This window comes from Maylandia zebra, linkage group LG19 (assembly GCF_041146795.1).
Source record: "Maylandia zebra isolate NMK-2024a linkage group LG19, Mzebra_GT3a, whole genome shotgun sequence".
In the NCBI taxonomy this organism is placed as follows: Eukaryota; Metazoa; Chordata; class Actinopteri; order Cichliformes; family Cichlidae; genus Maylandia; species Maylandia zebra.
In genome coordinates, this window is record NC_135185.1 from 24,592,945 (window position 1) to 24,614,431 (window position 21,487).

Below are 21,487 nucleotides of genomic sequence, written 5' to 3' on the forward strand. Positions count from 1 at the left end.
TTACTCATATTTCAGTAATTTCCCGCACAAGTTCCTGTTCCTGTTTCCTAGCAAAATTTAAAGAAATCGGGGGTGGCTTGAGAATTTTGCACAGTATCGTACCTATATATTATTTAATATATTGACAGGATCTTTCAGAATTGATGGATATCATGTTTAATGAATGAAGCTGCTTATACCTGAATATTTAACCACGGATCCTTATCCCTCTGCATTAAGATTATACGACCTGATGCAACCACTTTTAGATGTATTTATTTAATATTTGTTAACAAAACTGCAGGCTGAAAAACTGTTAACCCTTCCATTTGTCACCCACAAGAGACTTTACAGTGACTTTAAATAGATTTTGCATACACACAAATAAATCATAAGGATACATCGGGTTACATAGCTTTAGGAAAGATAAATAAACAATAAGAATAAGAGAAATAATCAACTTTAACATCAAATATAAATACATTCATAAGACTCTTCCGTGTGCTTACTAAGCTTTCATTTTAAAACCTTTCTGTGAAACAAAGGAGCCCCTCAGCCCAGACAAACAATGACTGGCATCGCTAACTATGCTATGTGGAAATCCAGTCCCATCAGGATACATGTTTTTCTGCAAACCTCTTCCACTCATCTGGCTGTATGACAGGCGATCTATTTTTCTTTCCTTCACCTCTCCACTGGTGAGGTCGAGACATTTCATCTCAGGCACTTTCTGAAATCAAGAGGTTGTTGACTGAAGAGCACAAACATGACATTTTTTCACATAATATAGCCTCCTGTCTACCCTTACATTCTCTACAAACTGTACATCGTTATTTGGAGGCCTTTTCTCATCTCTTATATCTAGTTTTATTAGAAGAATAGTGCAACACTTTGGGAACTTACTAGTTTTCTTGCTGGAAGTTTCATAAGAAGATCAATATCACTTACATGTCTGACAGCTACAGCCAGCATCCAGTCATTTTAGCATTAAGATTGGAAGCACAGGAAAAAAGTACCTACCATTGCCTCTAAAACAAAATGTTTTTCTCAAATATTTATCTCCCTCCTTCAACGCAAATATAAAGAAAAATTCTTGAATTTCAGTGCTTCTTAAATTAGGATGTTACAGAAAGACACTTTTACCTCAAACTGTCACATAACCTGACCTGATTTGATTTGTACAAGCTGGACCAGATCAGTCAGACTCACAAATGTGGAAAAAAGAAGAAAAAAAACTTGACACACTTTCTTCTCATGTTTAAGTGCAAAATGTTTCTTAATTCCAGTCCTGGGTCAAGTAGAATTAATCGGTTTTTGTCCAGTGTGTCTGACAATAAGCCTGTCTCACGAACATTATGGTTATATGTTAATATCATTTTTTTTAATGAGTGAAGCACTGCAGGAATGTTCAGTCAGCATAAGGAAGTCGACATAGACAACAGGACCCAAATTGGACCGCGACACCACAGCCTGGGGTTTACATTCTTATTCAGCCTTACTGGCTGACTGCGGGCTGTGTCACTGTTTTCGTTCAGTGGTAAGAATCAGAAGATTTTAAACATGAAACATCAAAAGTGTTGACACAGAGTGCCAAAACAGCAGTCTAACAATTTTGTAGCTGGTGCATTTATATATACTTTTCCAAAGCCAAATATTTTTGTGAAAAATTAAATATGCTGTCACTACACGTGTTACACTTAAGTTCATTATCAACATTGTTGTGTCATGCTTAAAGAAGATTCTTTTTGTCTGGGACCGCCTCATCTTTGAGTTTGCGTATATAAATAGTCATAGGCAATGCTGGAGGTGAAGGTGGGTTGCCAAGATGCTTGGAGGTGCACAGCAAATGCATGCATGCTAAAGCAGCTTGAACTAACTTTTTCAATTGGATGTGCAGCTGACCTCAACTTTGTGTAAACCTAAACTAAACCACTTGTTCAATAAATAAAGAGCATTTCCTAAATATTTAAAAAGAAAACTTAAGTCAGTCAGCAACACACTCCCTTCTTGTTGAAATTTAGTTGTATGTAAATGTAATTTCTAGCTGACATGGTTGCTCTCAGATGGAACGAGGCCTTAAAATAGACACAGTGTTAGTTTAGTCAGTGTAAGAAAAAGAATCATACCAAAAGCTAATCTAAAGGTTCTTGCCGTCATGTAAATTTCCTATGATTCACAGTACTGTCCAGTGTCGTCCTCTGAAAATGGACACAAATGACTCAAGGTAAGCTGTTTGGCCCAGGTCTGGAAATATCTTGTAGTAATCATGTTGGTTAAGACAAGAGTAGGATGCTTTTATAAAAATTACCGCCAATAAACCCATAAAATACGAACATTATATGTATGTACAACAAGGGTTTCACAAAGTCTTTTTAACCTGATAAACACTGCGGAAATAGACATTTCCTCATGTTTTAAGGCAAACAGTAATCATGGACAAGTTCTGATTTAGTGATGCACGAACTGAGAGCCCAAGCTGTCGCTTTCCCTTTTCTACTTTGAAGAGTGAGCTTTTTATAGTAATAAGTAACATAAAGATTATGAAACATTTTGTACATGTTGACAAATTTATGAAAGGCTTTATGAAGTTTCAAAGCTGCATCTGATTGAGTAAAATATGCTTCTCGGTTCTTCTTTTTCTATATGGATGGCCTTTAAAGGTGGAAGTGATAAATTAAACACTTACAGGATAACGACGTTGCTTTTAACTAATTTAAGTAACAATTTAAGTATTCTTCCGTGGTTTAATGTTCGGTACAATGTCAAGTGTAACCATTATGGATTCATTTCAGCACATTAAACTGATATTATACCATTTATAGACTCAGTTTTGACCTGTAAATGTACAAGCATACAACCTAAAACTCTGCATGTATTTAAATTTCAGGAATAATAGTCTCCGTAAATGTCGTCCGGTCAATACTTTGCAAACACTGGTGACAAATACAGTCTTAAAGTGAACATTAAATCAATCAGAATAACATTTTCTTCCTTTTGTCTGTTAAAATCTCATAGAAATGGAAATTTGTTGTGTTAAAAAAAAAAAAACAGCAAACCAAAAGCTAATTTTTACTTACAATTTGAACTGTTATCCCATGGATGTAAAACAGAACAATAAATCATAATTCATTTAATAAAAGCATTTGTAAAGTATTATTCAAAAATGTCCACTCTTCCTGCTGTTTTAAGTCCACGTGTTAGTGAAAGCTCTCATCTTTTCAGTCTCTCGACTTTGCTTCATGCATTTATATACAAGTCAAAATGACCAGAAATTCTGGATAATTTTACCTGTAAAGGGAGAGGAACAAGCCAGTTTCTTATAGTCTCAGCTGTTTGAAGTGATGCAGGACTGGTGCCATATGGCAACAGCACAGTTCAGCCTCTTCCTCTCTCCATCCATCTTTTTCTCCTTTTCAGTCAACATAGTGTTGCTGAAGCAGCTCAGATGTGCTCTGCTGTGTCCACTAATGAAGCACAATAAGAGTTCAAGACCTACAAGGTGGTGTAGATGTAGACAAAAATGATGACGACCAAGTTGAGAATGGTCCCAATGATTCCCAGCATGGCCAAGATGGTCTCCTCCTTACTTTCCTTGTCTTGGATTCCCTTTTCCTCATCACTGTAGAGAGTGTTTACCATTTTCCCTGGAAAAGCCTGCAGTTTTCTTCTCAGACCAGTCTGGAGCAGGCAGATAAGGAGAAAAGACAAACACAATCCATGTTTTAGTTAATGCAATTGGTTATTCATTTTCCTTGAATAGGGTCCTTGCACAGTGTGTGGTGGACAGTGATAATGGCAATAAAACAGGAAATCTAGTCTTCTGCTGGTGAGGTGTTTGCTTAGGCACCAATAATTTACAATCATTGAAAAACAGAAAGTAAACAAACACCATTCTCCTGTATGCTTTCTCTTTAATACATTAAAAAAGGCTGGAAAGCTAATAACGTCAGATTTTAGTGATAAATAATACAATGGAGGGAAGTAGCTGGAACATTTTAGCTTTAAAGAAAAACAACAAAAAGCAGAATGATTTATCTATAATATGTTTTCTTTTGAATGATCTGGATTTTGAATGCTGTCGGGAAATCACAAAAACAAGTACATACAAATAGTTTAGAAATCTGTCAAAAGAAAACTGTTTGAAATTCAAAGTCATGTTGTTATTAACTCGGCAAATAACAAAATGATTTTGCATTCGTACACGCAAATTTGGACACTGGACAAGCATAACATTCAACCAATTAAACTAAGTTTTCTATTCAGGGCTGTAAGTATAGAACTTTAATTTGGCATCGTAATCAAAAAAGTAATTATAATTTTTACTATTTTTTTTTTACTTTTTTGTAAAACAATATGTTTTAAATGTCATGGATAACCACAGTAATTATATAAAACTCATAATTACTATAAAGACCTTCTGCATATTGGTGGGTTAACCATTACACAAACATTAAAAATGACTTTGGTAATTTCCAATGCTGTTAAATTTGGACAGCTGTGATAAGCCTTACATTGGGGGTATTTTAATGAATTTGCTAAGTACTATATATATATATATATATATATATATATATATATATATATATATATATATATATATATATATATATACATATTTTGCAGGTTATTCCAATATGGTGAGATGTTCTTCAAATCTGTGTACAAAAATAACGCAGTTTCGGTACATTTAGTACACAATGCTTTATCCATTTTACAGATATTATTAATGTACTATGAAACATGAATTCAATAGAGGACGGGGGAATTTTACCATAAATAAAATACTAGCTGCTTTGTTCATTGCTAACATCTGGTTAAACCCTTTGTTTGGCTCGTCTTTGAAGCCTAGTGAGTGAAAACAAAAAGACAGCAGATATTTCTGCACTAGCCTCTATTCAGCAGTGGTACTTCTTCAACACTGGGACTGCTCTCAAACAAGTTCTGAGTGTGCTAGCGCTCTCAAGTGTGAGTTTTTAGTGTGTGTGTGTGTGTCGATTTGTGTAGCCTAGGGTGCAGTATTAGATACTAGCAGTATGTTTTTAGCCCGTAGGCGCAGCAGCTTGTGCAACTTGGCATCCAAACACCTCTCAGGAGAAAAAGCTCCTTTTGCGGGTCAGTGGGTTTTATATGTCAAATAACAACAGAAAAGCATGTAACCTAACTAAAAATAAACCTTCTAACAGGAAGCTGTTCCTCTAAGTAAAAAAGCTTTGATGCTCAATAAACTCAATGTTTCTGACTTCCAGAAGGTAGAGGTTACCTAAAGTTCAACCAAGGTACACAGTGTACCTCGTTGGCTTATGGTCTTTTTTGAAAAGGAACAGACTTGCAATATTAAATACAGGCCTGAATAAACCTTTATTATTTGTGTGTGGTAGCACTTCCTATTTGGATCAAAGCACACTGCCAAAGCAAAACATCAGATTAGATTTACATTGCATTTACGTTTGCATGTTTATTGCTTTTTGTGCTTGAGAAAAAACAAATTCACAGCATCCATGTTAGCAGATATTTATACTTTTGACTGCCATCAACTTCGTCAAATAAGAGGTCATTTGGTGATCGCAATGGTTGGTGTTTATTCGTTGGGTTGAATCAGTTTTACTTTCTGTATACTTGCAATCCAGATTGTCTTTTTTTTCTTCAGATTAATCCAAGTTCACACAGAAGTTTTACTAAAGTTAATCACTTATAATCCACAACTATTATGGCTAAATTACAGAGTTTGTTTTCCTCTAAAAAGAATTTATGTGTCCTCTTAAAGGAACTTTGGACAAAGAAGGTTTTATATCAGTGTTGTAAGCACTGTCCTTTTTTCTCTGACTTGCATTCTGTGACGGTTTGGCTGAGGAAAAAAAAGACCTTGGCAGAAATCATCACCTGCCAGGAATCACTTACACTATGTCAAAGTCTGTAAGGCTGATGTACTACAAAGAGAGGGAAGCCGAGGGAGATTAAACTGGGTTGATTACAGTAAGATAAAGTCAGATTTTTTCATTTTAAGAGGTTCAATTCAGTGTACTTGCTACTGTAAAAAAGTTGGATTTTATGGACCAAAGAAGTATGCATGAATGATGTGGTTTTTTTGTGGGGGTTTTTTATTGGGGGGGGGGGGGGGTACTGTATGTAAGGATTACCTGTGGGGGGGGGGGGGGGGGGGGGGGGGGGAGGTTAAAATGCCTTTCATAAAGTAAATGTCACATGACGTTTGCTGCAGGACTTTTTATAAGACCATCAAAATGATTGTCTTTTCTAAAGCAGAACATCCCACATGGATACTCTGAATTGCTGCAATCATCCACACACTGTACAGTCTGCTCTTGACGTACATAAAAATACGTCATGCTCGGTTTCTATGTTAAATTCATCCTCCTCCCCTGACCTGTTACAATGGGATTTGATTGCCTCTCCCGGGGAGCACTATAAACGGGGCTTCCCTCAACCTGAAAGGAGATCTTTGTGTGGCGCGCTGGATGTGCCCTCATGCATAAAGAAGCCTGCTTGCTACTGATATAAACATTCTCAGCAAAAAAAAAAAAAAAAACAGGAGAGAAATGTGCCTGAGGATGATGAGGGAGAAGAAAGGGGAGGCAGATGAGGTGGTCGTGGAAGTGGTGGTGAGTACGAGGTTCCAGGCTCTGTCAAAACCTGTGTATTAAGTAAAGAGCTTCACCGAAAGGTACAGCTGTGCATAGCGCAGCAAAACCCTCTGGATGCCTTCCAGTGAATCCTCATTCAACAGCTCCAGTCTGTACAGCCAACAACCGAGAGCATTCTGTTTCAAGAGGCAGCCGGTGCTGGCATCGTGCGATGTGCTATAATCATTAACTGCCCATAATGACTTCCTCTGTCTGTTTAACACTAAGGCCGGGCAGTGTGTTTTAGAGCTCTATCATTCTGAACAAGCATGAAACAGAAGTCATTAACAGTATACACGTGCTGAGGTTAATATATCAAAATGAGAGATTATCATCTGGATCAGTTTCTAATTCTCTTGATTATTTTTGACTGTGCACTAAGGCGCAGGGCATTCAATATTTCAGAGTTGATTTCTATTCTTATACTCAAGCTTGTTTTATGTGATTATAAAATGTTAACGTCTTCACTTTTGTCTCTGTAATTAATCCGAGCAGGTCTGTCACTGGCAGGGCCACTTAAGGTCCCGACATTATCCAACGTTATAAAAGCAGCATCTCTGGATCAACAAATTTTCCTTCAAAATTTGAAGCATCATTTTGGGAGTTTTTTTTTTCTTTTTCATAGCAAACTCAAACCTTGCTCTTCAGTCGTGCACATCCAGATACACAGTCGTATAGAAAGAACAGACAGACACACAGACAGGAACAGAAAGAGGGAAAATAGCAAGAATCCATACCTGGGACAATAAATCTGGACGCTCCTGCTACACCTAACGGAAGCTAACATCCTCAGATTAGATCAGTCAAGAGTAAAACCTTTTACCACTTGAATAATCCCGAGCATGTCAAACAACTCCAGATGCTAACCGAGTCTGACAGGCAGAGTCGCTTTTGGCATTGTTTTAAAATGGAATTAAATCAAACGGCTCCCAGCCCCTCCCGAGTGTGTATGTATACACACGCACGCACACACGCGCGCATACATGGGTTTGACACCCATCACACGCTGACAAAAAACACAAAAACTAATGAGCGTCACGTAGAGAACAAAAACTGTTCAACAGCGAATGAATGTAGACCAATCAAGAAAGAGGAAGAGTGACAGAGAAAGAAAATCAGATGAAATAGTTTCTCAAGTGAGCGTGACCCATTTTCCGTAACCTGTACTCATTGTTTTGTGAGTGAGAAGAAATTGGCAGGCCTATTTTTGAACTGACAACATTTAAATTTGCTTTTTTTTCCTTTTTTTTTTAATTTCACGCACTCAGGAAGTCACATACCAAAGTGAGAAACAGGAAAGTTTCTGCGTTTTCATGGCTTGTTATGTAATTGGCCTCTCCATACCATGCTTTGAAAAGCTGGAATGCTTTATTTTGTAATTATTTTTAAAAATGTAAAGATTTTTTTTACCTCTTTAACCCATTTATTAAATATTTAAACTTGATAACATTATAGATGAGGTGCAACTCCGAAGCTATTAACTATTAAGGTGATTTTTCATAGCAAAGGCACAGAGACAAAAAGACAATAGTTCAATTGTTATTCAAGATTCAAGGGGTCTCTGGTACCCTTAGTCAATATTTCATGCAAAGAACTCTGAGCCTGTAAATATCTAACATTTATAAAGAATATATCATGCTGCATACTAAATTCCTAGCCATGCACTGTTGTGGAGTAACTGCAGTGAAATTGTTTGTAGACAGCTTCCAGATGTAAATCCTTTTGACTTTAATGGTTTAGAATGAGAGTGGAACTGCAGCAGACTTACCTTGCAAAGCATCAGGAATAACATAGCATTGGACATGCTGGAAGGGGATGCCTTCCCGTAGTGCACAGACATCCCTGGCCACTAAGGTGAAAGTCGACCCCTCTCATCCTTCTGCTGTTGGGGGTGGAAGCGGTGGACGGGATCCAGAGACTGCTGGCTTGCCTTCCAGGCGGTCCAATTTTAGGGCTCTCTTTAGATGTCGTCTCCTCGAGCGCTGCAGCGTCTCCTCTCCAAATTTCATCTCACTAGTGTGGCCAAGTTCTAGCTGCTGTCACTTTCTCCTCCTCAGCCTTGTGAGAGCTGAAAGTGTGCTGCCCACCTCCTCTCCGCTCTTCCTCCTCTTTCCCGTCTGTTTGCCTCCCCACCTCTGCTTCTCTCTTCTCCTCTTGTTCTTCTTCTTCTTCTTGTCTGTGTGAAGGGATGATGTCAAGTTGAAGAATTGAGTCAGTTGATGGGCAGGATGGGGGTGGGGGGTAACAAAGCTGTTTCATGCGAATATTTCCATCCTCCTTTGTCTTTAATCCGCAAAGCTTACAAAAAAAGAGAGATTTTCGGGCTTGTCTCTCCTTCCAAGACAACCTGTCAACCCTTATTAAAAGCTCATCTTCTCAAGAAAACTTTTACTGCTCAGCGGCATAAGATATGTTTAGCAGACACCTTGGCTTTTACATGATTCATACAAAAATTTAAAAGAAGGATTTTTTTAAAAAGCACCCCCGCTAAAGTGGTGGAAGCCCCTGTTAGCTCTACATGATGTGCAACCTAATATACCTTTTCTCCTGCTACGGCGGCTGTGTGTGTTTCCCCAACTAACTGAGCAGAGCGTGAACATTGGACGGCTATAAGAAAGAGACAGAGGGAGGGGGTAGGGGGTGGTGAGAGGGAACCAGTCGCCTCACACTGACGCTGTCGTGGCTGCTTTCGCTCCACAGGCAAGAGGTATCCCCTGCTCCTTTCCCATCGCACATATTAATGTAGCCACGGTTGCTCGGCAACCGACTCAGGGGAGTCACACACCGCCTGACGACAAGTAGCGTTTGTGACAGGGGCCGTGATGAGGGGTAAGGGTCTCCTCCAGTGTGTTTTGGGGAGAAATTTCTGTGTGCATGTGTGTAGAGTGTGCTGGCCAGCGGTCGGCGTGTGTGTCAAGCGATTATTTTCTGTGTTTTGTGTGTATGCAAAACACAAGCTCCTGTCAAAGTTGGACAGGGGAGCGAGAGAGTTGGTGTCTGATTGAATAATGTAGCTATTCATGCAAGAGTCTAAGCGTGTGAAAAAGGAGAGGTGTGCTACTTTTAATGCCAGGCATATGTATGTATTTAAAGCCTGCATTTAACCAGGTTTTTACTGTAGATTGTTTTCATCAGTAAGTGTAAATCTTGGGAAAGTGGAAGTTTTTCATGGTAATTGTTAACAGTAGTGAACCAAAAGGCTGTATATAAGAAGCTTAAAGTCTTATTTATTTATTTATTTTTTATTTGAGAGTTTTACTGCCTTGTGATTGATGAATGAGGGAAGCTCAGAATGAAGGGTTGCCATTCCCTAAATCCTATCCTGCTTCTTTTTTTTTTTACTTATGTTTGCAGCCAGAGCAATTAAGAGGCCATTAAGAGAGAAAAGGAACTTGTGAATTGTTTTTAGCTTTTAGATGCAATAGCTATGCCCATCTTTTATATACAGTCTGTCAGTTGAACCATATTAGCACTGTCCTTTGTGGGTATGGAGAGTCAGGACGATGGCAGCTGTCCTTCTGTTGGAGTTGAAACGACTCTGTAGAAAAGTCTTATGTAATAAGTCTTAAAGTCAATTTTAACATTAAATTCAGGTTCAGTTCTTGCAGTTCTGCAGTCTTCACTGAGACAGTGTTGTGATATACAACTGAGGCTCCTTGCAGAGCATGCTAATAAGCTATTCTCTCTAAATGTTTATGCAATCTGGCTCTACATATTTCTCAGCACCAGCACTCTGAACAGGTCAGTTGTATTGTGAGTTAACACATTTAAAAATTATGAAAACACAGAGAATATGTAGGTTCAGGTTTAACGGCTATCACTTGAGGGTGTGTATATGTGTGTTAGACAATGATTTGTTCACATGCATTTTTATGCACGTAGTAAAAACATATATCTGCTTGTGCTCGTGTGTGTGTGTGTGTGTGTGTGTGTGTGTGTGTGTGTGTGTGTGTGTGTGTGTGTGTGTGTGTGCGTGTGTGTGTGTGTGTGTATTTCCTCATCCTGAAAATCCACAACTTATACTGCCTTCGGACATCCGTGACACAGCGCCGGCGACAGGAGCGCATAATGGATACACTGATCAAACGTGAATAACCTCCGGGACATTTAATGTGGAATCTGACACCAGGATGACGGACCTTCCCTGAGTGATCCGTCCCATCCCTTCCTCTCCCTCTGTACCCATTTTCTCACTTCACCTCGGCCAGAGGGAAGGACACAGTCTTTCAGCATTTGAACTGAGAGTAAAAAGACTTATCCCTATGCCTTTTAGAGTAAGTGACTCACCGAGGACATGCCGCCCATTGCTAATTTAAAGAAATAGGCGGTTTTACTACTTGAATATTTATAGTTACTCATCAATTTACATTTCGGCCTTTGGCTTTCTGCAAGTGATATATCTTGCAAGTAAAGAGGACAGAATAAATGTTGCATCTTAATAAGTTTCGTAATGACTTTTGGGATCCCATCCTGCTTTTGTTTTTATTACTGTGGAGAGTGAAGATGTTTTAGATGTTTCTGTCAGCATTTTCCATTCCCCTAATTCTTAGAGGTAGAAACAATTTGAGAAATTAACAAAAATATCTTGAACGACTTGGAGTGTAGTGAACGGTTTATATTTCAGCAACATTGCAGGAAATTCAGAAGAGGAAATTAAATAAAATACTTGGGAAATAGATTTTTATTTGTACAATATTTCATTACGTGGATGAGTTTGGCTGCTAATGGAAATGTTTCGAATGTGAAACAGCCAAGAAATCAGTTTAGGCTTGACGTTGCTTTGCACATGAAATGACCCGGAATGGACAGCAATAAAAATGGAAATGTAAAGAAAACATTCCCTCCAAAGTGAAACCACCGGTGTGCATAATTTTACTGCCGACTCTCTGTCCCTCCGTGCTTCAAGATTAACTAACTTAGACTGTCGTTGCCTGCGTGGGTATTTATAACAATTAATCAGGGCCCATCGAATTTGTTTTTGTCATCTGTTTGAATCCCACTGCATGATGATCATCTCTGGTCTCACATCAATTTCCATTCAAACAAGCAAACATCAGACTGTGCACAGCCTCAGGCAGTTGTACTCATCTAAACTGTTATTAAGCAGTGTGTGTCTTCACTCTTTACACCGTCCACAGAGTGAACTGACAGTGTTTAATCCTCCAGTCAGCTCAATGTCCCATTGTTTAAGCTGCGGTACGAATAACTTTGTGTTAGCGATGGACTGAATAATTATTAGTGTTCATATCCACCTCAATTCTACAATGATTTGAAGCTATGAGCGTCACACACTTGCTGCTTTCAACTTGGCTTTGTTTCAACAATATAAAGTCTATTAAACCAATGACACTTCATTAGGTACACAGGTTCAAATGCTTGTTAATGCAAATATCTGATCAGCCAGTCACATGGAAGTATTTAGCCTTCAAGACGACCTCCTGAAGTTCAAACTGAGCATCAGAATGGAGAAGAAAGGAGATTTAAGTGACTTTGAATGTGGCACTGTTCTTGATGCCAGGTGGACTGGCACGTAACGATCTCTAGGTTTTACAAAAAAGAGAAAATATCCAGTGAGTGGCAGCTCTCTGGGTGCTTCATTGATGCCAGAGGTCAGAGGAGAGTGGCAGACTGCTTTGCACTGAATCGAAGGTAACTGTCACACAAATAACTACTCAACAGAACCAAATTATGCAGAAAAAGAACATGTCACACCTTGATGCAGTAGGGATACAACGCAAAAAGGTGCGATTCCTACAATTCATATGTTCATTCAACAAAATTGGAGAAGAGAGATTGGAACATTGGGGAAAAAAACATTGTTCTGATGAGCCTCCATTTCTGTTGTGACATTTAGATGTTAGGGTCATATTTTAGGGTAAATGGCATGAAAGACATCCCGCCTTGTATGGTTCAGGCTGCTGGTGGTCTTACAGTGCAAGGGATATTTTCGTGGCTTACTTTGGACCCCTGAGGATGGTCACAGCGTACCTGAGTATTGCTGCTCACCATGTCCATACCTATGACTGTAGGTTATCAATCTTCTGGTTTGGTTTTTTGAAGATGACATTGATGTCATTGTACTCAAGTGGCCTTCACAGTCACCAGATCTCAGTCCAGTAGAGCACTTTTAGGATGTGGTGGAGCATTCGATTTACATCATGTGCAACTGACAAATCTGCAGCAACTGCTATAACAACAGAAAAGATGGGGAAAGCCTCCATGATCCAGTACAGGGGTGGGCAATCTCAGTCCACGAGGGCCGGTGTCCCTGCAGGTTTCAGATCTCACCTTGGGTCAACACACCTGAATCACACGATTAGTTCGTTACCAGGCCTCTGGAGAACTTCAGGACATGTTGAGGAGCTAATATAGCCATTTAAATCAGCTGTGTTGGTTCGAGGACACATCTAAAACCTGCAGGGACACCGGCAGGTTCAACCTGGTACTAGCAAGGTGAAGCTAATGAAGTGTATACAGTATATGCACAAAATAAGCCAGAGGTTTGTGAACAGAGTAGGGCATTTAACTGCTAAAGAGATCTTTTCCCAGGGTTCAGCCGAGACTCACACGGATGCACACTGATTAAACTCATTAGGTGAATTGAAACACAATTAATACACATAATGTTGCCAAATGTTTTTTGGATGACTAAATAAAACGACCTAAAATGCAGTTTTAAAGTGTACGTTCAAGTGCCCCCAATGTTAATTAAGGCATATTCAGCTATTTAAGTAAAGGTTTCACTTTCACACAGAAAGAAATGACACTGGCTTCAGTCTTCAAACACACAAAGCCTTGAGAGTTCACTTTTATTAATATCATGCAGTAAAATACTCCAGCTTCAATTGCATGAGGCAGACCTAAGGACACAAAGACCTTGTTGCAAATTGTTGTGAGAACATATCTCACCCACACGAGCTTAATGTTCTTAGTGTTTTGTTTTAGATTCAAGGTTAAAGCTAATGGAATCTGAGGGTCCTCACAATCGAGATTAATGGAGAAGTAATCAGCAATTAAAGCCTTTAGTTTTTTTTCTTCACCGCTTCTGTTTTTCTCTGTTTGTATTCACTTGTTCAACCTGTACCTTCCAATTTGTCCTTCAGTGAATGCAGCTCAGTGCTGCCATCTCATTAATTATTGAGGAGCCAGAAAGTTGCTGCATGAACAAAGGTTTCTACAAACACTGAACACGCCACATATCAGTCCATATCAAAGTCCAAAAGCTTCAGATTTCAGAAGAAATGTAGAAATAAATTTAGTCCAGTAAACCTTTTCTATTGGTGTCAGAAATCCTTGAAGAGACATCAAACACTAGCAGGTTTGAAAAACCACAAAATGTTGGCTGGGCCTAAAAGAAGGATGTCTAGATATCTTCCCTGCTCTTCAGTCTCCACTCTTTCTTTTGTCTTTCTTGCACAGTAAAGAGAAAATTCTGAAATTTAAGTGCGAACGTAGGACCGCATGTTTAAAGAACAGAGTAAGGCAATATCACGGCAGCGATTAATCCTAATTAGAAGAGAACATGACAGTAGCATATGGGTGTCCTCTAGTCAGAGAGCCTATTATCCCAGTCCTTTGCGTGTTGGTCATACAGATGCCAGAACAAGTGACATAAAAATTCAAACTTTGAATCATGTTTTATTCCCTCATTCTCTGAGAAAGATGGATGGGTCGCAAGCAGAGGCCAGACAATGTAAAAGCATTCCTGTTGAACCCTGCAGTAACCTCAAATTGATGCTGTGTGTAGCCTAAAGAATGCAAAATGACAAGAAAAGCCATTAAAGATTAATTTCAAAAGTTTTGTGATGTGTTTTCTCCTGCCCGGGTGCTCAAAACGTCTGATAGAATAAAAAAATGGAAAATGCTTGACCTACAGAAAAAAAAGCCAAATCGCTACTAGTAGTAATGCTTTTAAGCTTGATTGTTCAAAGCTTGCTTACTTCTCATTGGCATTTTCATTCAATTATTTCATTGTGCAGCTTCATAATTAAATAAGATCCTATATATTCATTGGAAGTCTGATTTGGCCCCTAGGTCAAGATTTTATCCTCCACATATGGCTTTGAATGAAAAAATTATGTATCCCATTTAAAATGATGGATGTGGTGCAAATGTTACAATTAGGAGTACAACATTTCAATATGAATAAAAAATAATGGTTTACCTGGAACAGTACCACAGACTTAATTATTTATTCCATCAATGTACACATTCATTTTTTTGTTGTTATGACAGAAGTCCTGTCAGAAGCGACGTGGGAAAAAACAAACTGTTCAAAGCACAATTTTTTTTGCACAGTTAAAACTACAGGAAATACTGATTTGATACCAGATGCTAAACTGGCTTGTCAGCTATTTCAATCAGCAATAATGACCTGATGCAATTCATATTTTCCTCACTAAGTATATAACGGGATGGCATATATATTTATATATGCAGTCCAGAGCCAGACTTTTCTTATAATTTTTTTAAGTTCTCCAGGCTTTGTAAAGGTTGTTCAAAGTTTTTGACAGCTTAGCAAAAAGTCCATTTTAAATTGTATCTTTAGACACTTTGTTACCAGTGGCCATATAAACATGCCAACAGAAACACAGTTTAGTATTTTTTGTATCACAATGGTATTTTCCCAAAGTTAGTAGCTGAAAACATGGCATGTCTTGGCATGATGTGCAATATTTTAATATAAATAACATAAGAAGAAATTTAGCCTGACACAGGACCTATGAATGCAACAGCTTCCTCTTTCAGCATGACAGTGATCCTAAACAGTCCTCAAATGCAAAAAAAAAAAAAAAAAAAAGTGGAATACTATCAGACATGGATTGGCCTCCCCATAGTCCGGACTACAACATTACTGAAGCAGTGTGGGATCAGACAGAGAACAGAAAAAAAACAACTACCAACCAAAGAACAGCTTTGAATGTTTTTCAAGAAGCCTGGCGAACTATTCCTGAAGAAATGAGAAGAAAGATTGCCAAAGAACATACAGGAAGAATGGAATTGATCACAAGAATTGCTGACTTTAAAACACATTAGAACCGGGCTCTGTTTTCTGTATACTGTGACTGTATTTTCGCGTATGTTTGCACATGTTTCAGTTTTGTTAGCAAAATATTAAAAAATGAGGGGTAACTCAAGACATTTGCATAATAGTGTAGCATGATACAAAGTTGGGTTTTTTGTCATTTTAAGTTGTAATTTTGTACAATAAATGTAACATATTTACCTGTTGAAGTCATCCATATTTTTATTTACCTTTTAAAAAAAACAATCTGTTACAGGTAAACATCTATCAGATTTTTGTTCCCATGAAATATATTTTTTAAACTTCCCCAAACACACTGGTGTATTTTTCTCCCAAGTAGCTGCATGTTAGTATCAATGAACACCAATCCATCCATTTTCTTCTGCTTATTCAGTTAAGGGTCAGGGTTGGGCTGAAGCATTTCCCAGCTGTCACAGGCTGAAATGTGGGGGACACCCTGAACAGGTCGACAGTCTGTTGCAAGGCAGTGAACATCTGCTCAGGTAGTGAGACAGCCGAGGACAGCCTCAGTGGCTTGGAAGCGTTCGTGTTTGAATTTGAGGGTGAAAAGGACAAAAACAATATCAAAGTGAAATCCAGATAAAGGTCTGGTTGTAAGTGCATCAGCTGTGAAGAGCTCTACTGCAAATTTAAAGAAGAGCCTGCAAACCAAGCATAGCTCCACAATGCTGGTGATGAAATAGAGTGATAATGAAAGTGATGCTACAGCTGCTAAATTGCAACAGCTATATTTAAGTTAGCCTAAAGGTGATTCTACAAGGGAAATCCATGAGCTACCAACATCAACTTGCTAACACATGAGCAAGAAGTAGTAGACTTTTTTTAGTAGTCTTACCATGCTCCAAGTTACTTTTAAAAGTCACAACACCCAAAACACAACAACCTGATGCTTAGACATAGAGAGTGGCATAGCACCTTTACCGTAAACACCTTAAAAACCTGTACATGGCTACACCCCTTAAAAGCAATCCCATCTATAAAGCACAGATAAACACGTGCATCTCTCTCGATAACAAACAATCACAAACCTTTGTTTTCGTCTCTGTCTGACCTTATCAGCCTTTCTCTAAAGGCTAGCCTAATATCCTCAGAGCCTAAACCCAGACGTACATCAAAAACCTGTGAGCCTGTGCACATGAAAGTCTGTTTTTCGAGAGCTGCTCATCATCAGACTGCAACACTCGATGCTTTCACTTTATTCTCAGAACATGAAAAAGAAGAGTGCACATGGTAGCACATCCTGAGACACCGAAGCCTTCTGCATTAAAATGTATTTCCCTTTATAGGTGCATGTACCGTATAAAGATAGTCCTTTCAGTCTAAGCCAAAACTATAACGTCTGTACTCCTCCACCACAAACAAAACCTCCTTATCAATCAGCATGAGTCTTGGGATAAAAGGACACGAGGCACTCAGCTTTGATGTTAAGCTCGTTGAATATTGTTGTCAATTTTCAAAGTTAGTTATGGCGGCCATCTTTGTTTGCCAGCGGGCACGCGCTACATTACGACTTTAACAGATACGGTAAGCAACATCTGGCTTTGTGAGAAGTTCTTCCAGCATTTACGCATGTGTGAAATATTGCGCATATCTGCTGTCATATTCCAAACTGATGTAGACGGTGCGCATAAACGTCCTGTGAATCTTATGAGCACAAACGACTCAATCAATGAGTATCAAATTGCTAAAATGTCATAATACCACCAGCTGCTGGTAGAAAATAGCCTGTAAATTAATCAGCCTAATAACTTTGAGGCAGCTGATTAATAGAAGAAAAACTAGACAAAAGCAGCCTCCTTACTGGCTTTACTTTGCTGAGAAGAGTTTCTCTAACAGCTCTCGTGTCTTGTGGGGCTCTGATGGTACAACAGAAGGTGCAGTAATAAATCATGTGTTTCATTGCAAAGCATCATAATAGCTCACGGGTTATTCAATATTGAAATGCTGAGGCCTGAATGAGAATGTAGAGAAGAGTCTTTGTTTCTCTTTGAAATCAATGTTTGCCAAACATGAGTTTGATACTCGGGTGGATTTTTCACCAGCATCAGGGCGCGTTTTACTCAACAAACCCCCCATTTAAAGTCTCACATATAGAAATGCAATAAAAATCATCTTCTTTAAGAAAACTGGCCTTAAGCCATTAAATAATAAGGATAACAATCAAGGACAGAGAGGCATTAGCATGGCTAAGAAGCATCCTCCACATCAAGTGATTATTTTTTCTCCCCAACTTAGATAACTAGGCTAAGTAGGACACTGTGGAACTGAGAAATAGATCATTATCTCACTGGAAAAAAATAATGTGTTGAGAAATGATTCTGGCAATTCAGAAATACAAAAGCCTCTTTTATGTTTGGTCTTCTGAGTAGTGACAATGTGATGTTCATTTTCTGCTGTGCACCCTGTTTCAGAAGCCTGGAAAAATCTTCTGGGGTAACTCTCTGGTCCTGCTAACAATGCACCCTGTGCCCTATTTCGACACGCTAATGCATGCATTTATTGTTGTACGGGTGATGTTGAAAAGCACACAGAGATTTCGAAAAGACGTGTTGATACATCTGTCTTTTTCTGAAATGGTTACAAGCCCATCTGCCAAGTCTGTCTGACGAATCATGCATTTGGTGGGAGATATTAACATATTGAACACAGGGATATCTAGCCAAGGGATTACAGCAACAAAATCCTGCATGGATCCGATAGAGGTATTAAAAATGAAATAAGAAAATCGCAGCCCTGCATCAATCTGTTCTCTTTTGCTCCCCTAACTGCGGGTGATTTAGGAGGTTTAGCAATAGTACTGATCCAGCCTCAAGATAAGTCTTCCGCTCGCTCACCCTCAATTTTTTTCACACACACAAGAGAAAAAACATCTTTGAACCTTCAGAGTTTTTAGTCAGTACTACATACTTGCTGTATGCAAGGTCAGTATCCAGTAAGTTACAGTACTATTATCAAGTTTTATGTTGAAGGGAGATGTCAAACATCAAGCCTGGGGGCCAGAATCAGCCCAACAAAGACTCCAATCTGGTCCGCTGAAAGGCTTTAAAAAATATATGAAGGAGTGTATTGATTTTTACATTTTAATTGGATTTTCATACGTTTTAAAGGTTTTCTTTTTGATAAAGACCTCCCCCTTCCCATTCATAATCAAAACTAGGATTTGGGATCATGGAGTAAGATATTCTTACTAGTGCTTTTTTTCTACTGTAGTATCCACACTTATTCTTTCTTTGCAGGTTTACTTTCCCATGTTCATTTGGTAAGTATCGCCATGACAAAGTAACTCTACTGAGTAAAATTTAAACAGAAAAATCTGTATTTGGTACTGGTGTGTATAATATATTGAAGAGATATAAAATTCTGCCTTAATAGGACTTTGTCCCACTCTTATTTTAAATGAGCTACTGTCAGCAGTGTTTCTGAAAGAACCTTGTTCCTAAAACAGGCTTCATTTTAACATGTTCAGAAAATCAACATGTATGAATTTCAACTGAATGTTTATTCAGTTTCTTTCATATTAAAAATCTGAAAAGACAAAATACTTAAAAACAAAAATAATCTATTGTCAATATCCTACTCTGATCCTACTCTGACAGCAAAGATGGAGGAATGAAACTTGAGACAGAGATGAACACATAGGTACACAGCCCACCTTGCACCGTAAATCTTGAAAATAAGTCATGCTTGTTCCAGCAAACTATAAAGTATTTTGGATATTGCAAATGTATTTAACAATTATTTTATCAAATTATGTAAATATTATATGTACACATGAGGCCCCTACGATGGGCTGGTGACCACTCCAGAGTGTGTCTGCCTCTTCCATGTGAGACAGACAAACTCCAGTCGACTCCTAAGCTGTTTAAGCATAAAAAGGATCAATGCATTGATATATTATATATATATGCTGTTAACAGTGGTTCAGTTGGAGCACCAGTTTATTCCCTTCAAACTCTGAAATGCAGTTTTTCAGTTTCTCCCTCAGTATCAAAACCATTCTTGTGCTGTTAAGCTGAACATACTGATCCTAGCAGAAAATTACAAATTTTTAGTGACTCCCGATAACAGTCATATTTGAATATCTTCATATAGGCTACATCGACTTTCGCGGTCTGCTCAGTGAAAAAGGCTGATGTGGAGCGTGTCATTTTTTAGATGATAAACTTGTTTAATTCCACTGTACTTGACAGAGCGCTGAGAATATGCATGAGTGAGTATGCATTATTAAAACAGCCTGTTCAGGCACCCCTAATGTAATAAGAAGAGGGGTCTTCCATGTTAATCTTACCGGCATTCCCTTGCTGCTGACTGTGCGTGTCTCAAAAGTTGAAGTGATTTTCCAGATCTTATTTCATAATTATCTGCAGCATTTGCATATTTTCCTGAAGATTTCAGAAGAAGAGAAAATCTCACACCCACTCCTGTTAATTTCTTTTGTAGAGAGATCAGAGAAATAGTCAAAGTGACAAATGTCAGTCGGCTGAATATATTAGCAGGAAAAAGGCATAATATGAGGCCAATTATTATTATAGATAAAATGGATGTCTATTAGAGCTAATGTTGCAACTGTCATTTCGACTAATTGGTTTAAAACCCAAGATGCTTCTTTCTAGTCTCAGTAGAACTGTAAATGCTTTCTGCCCCTGCACTGATTCATATCACCTTTAGTTTTAGCAGAAACATATTTCTTTGGTTGCAGCTCTTATTGATTGCAAATATTTTTTAACAGCCAGACCGTGGATGCGTCTAAAACTATGGGGAACAAATTTTGTGACACTTTGTCATCTCTAGTGTGTTTATCAATCTCTTAACAGCCCCTGAAAATAGACATACCGCTGGCAGGCTTGGGCTTTGAAAATGTCCCCAATAAACGTTTATCTGATTTGCTATTGTCACCCCTCATTAGCCATCATTTCATTCACCTAAGAGCCGAGTATCAGCAAATCTTCATCTGCAGGAGTCGCAGCACAGGCACTTGTGTGGCTGTAAGTCCAAGGAGCTAAGGGAAGCACATGTCAATAACAGTCAGCCAATTAAAATCACTCTTCATTAAAGCTGTGATCTCTATTGATTGGCTTCTTCATTTCTCATCTATCAAGTCAGTAGACTGCCTTGAAGGGTTCAAGGGATAGACTGTCTGACTAAATCAGTACTAAAGCTGCCAATCCACCAACTACAGGAAGCTTGAAAAGTGAAATAACGCCAATAAGAAATGTCCACTATATCAAGAGGAAGCAAACTTAAACTTTTGCCTAGCCAATCAAGAGAGGACCCAGGCCCCACGATAGCAGCGGATCAAAAAGCTTGGTTATCTTCTGGAGTCATTCCCTTAAAGTCACTTTCAAGAAATTCTTCCAAATAAGGTTGCCTGAATGAAATCAAAAGAGTCAACGGGTCATGGTCCACTTCAGCTTGTATAACCATGTCCTCCAGGTCTGCTTCCTGCTTCTACTTCCTCTCGCCATCAGCAGTAATCAGCAGACCTGCATGTAAGACCTGCTCAGACTTCCTCTCTCCACCAGATCATCTGCTGCCACATGATGTTACCTCTGTTTTGGACCAGCGGTCAAACTCACCTGTTGCTTTTCTGTTTTTTTCACTGACACTGGTCTACTCCACCATTACACTACTGCTGAACACTCACCTGCTCCCCCCTTCCGCTCAATGCCTCTCCGCAGCACTCTGAAAATAGCAAAAGCTTGGACATCTCACCTGCCTGCCCTCCTGTTCGCAGTTTCCCCCAAGAACACTGGGAAAGACAGAAAAGGTCAGACAACTTGGTTCATTCATCTTCACTTATTAGTTGCACCAGCAAAAATTAAAG

At 38.7% G+C, this 21,487-nt stretch overlaps 1 long non-coding RNA gene across 1 annotated transcript; it reads right to left on the minus strand.

Moving 5' to 3' along the window:
• Positions 1-239: 239 nt before the first annotated feature.
• On the minus strand, positions 240-9,293 carry LOC106676861 (protein TUNAR). Its single transcript, XR_013094609.1, has 2 exons — positions 8,386-9,293; positions 240-3,657 (listed from the first exon to the last, which is right to left on the minus strand). It is a non-coding gene; the product is annotated as a protein TUNAR (long non-coding RNA).
• Positions 9,294-21,487: the final 12,194 nt, after the last annotated feature.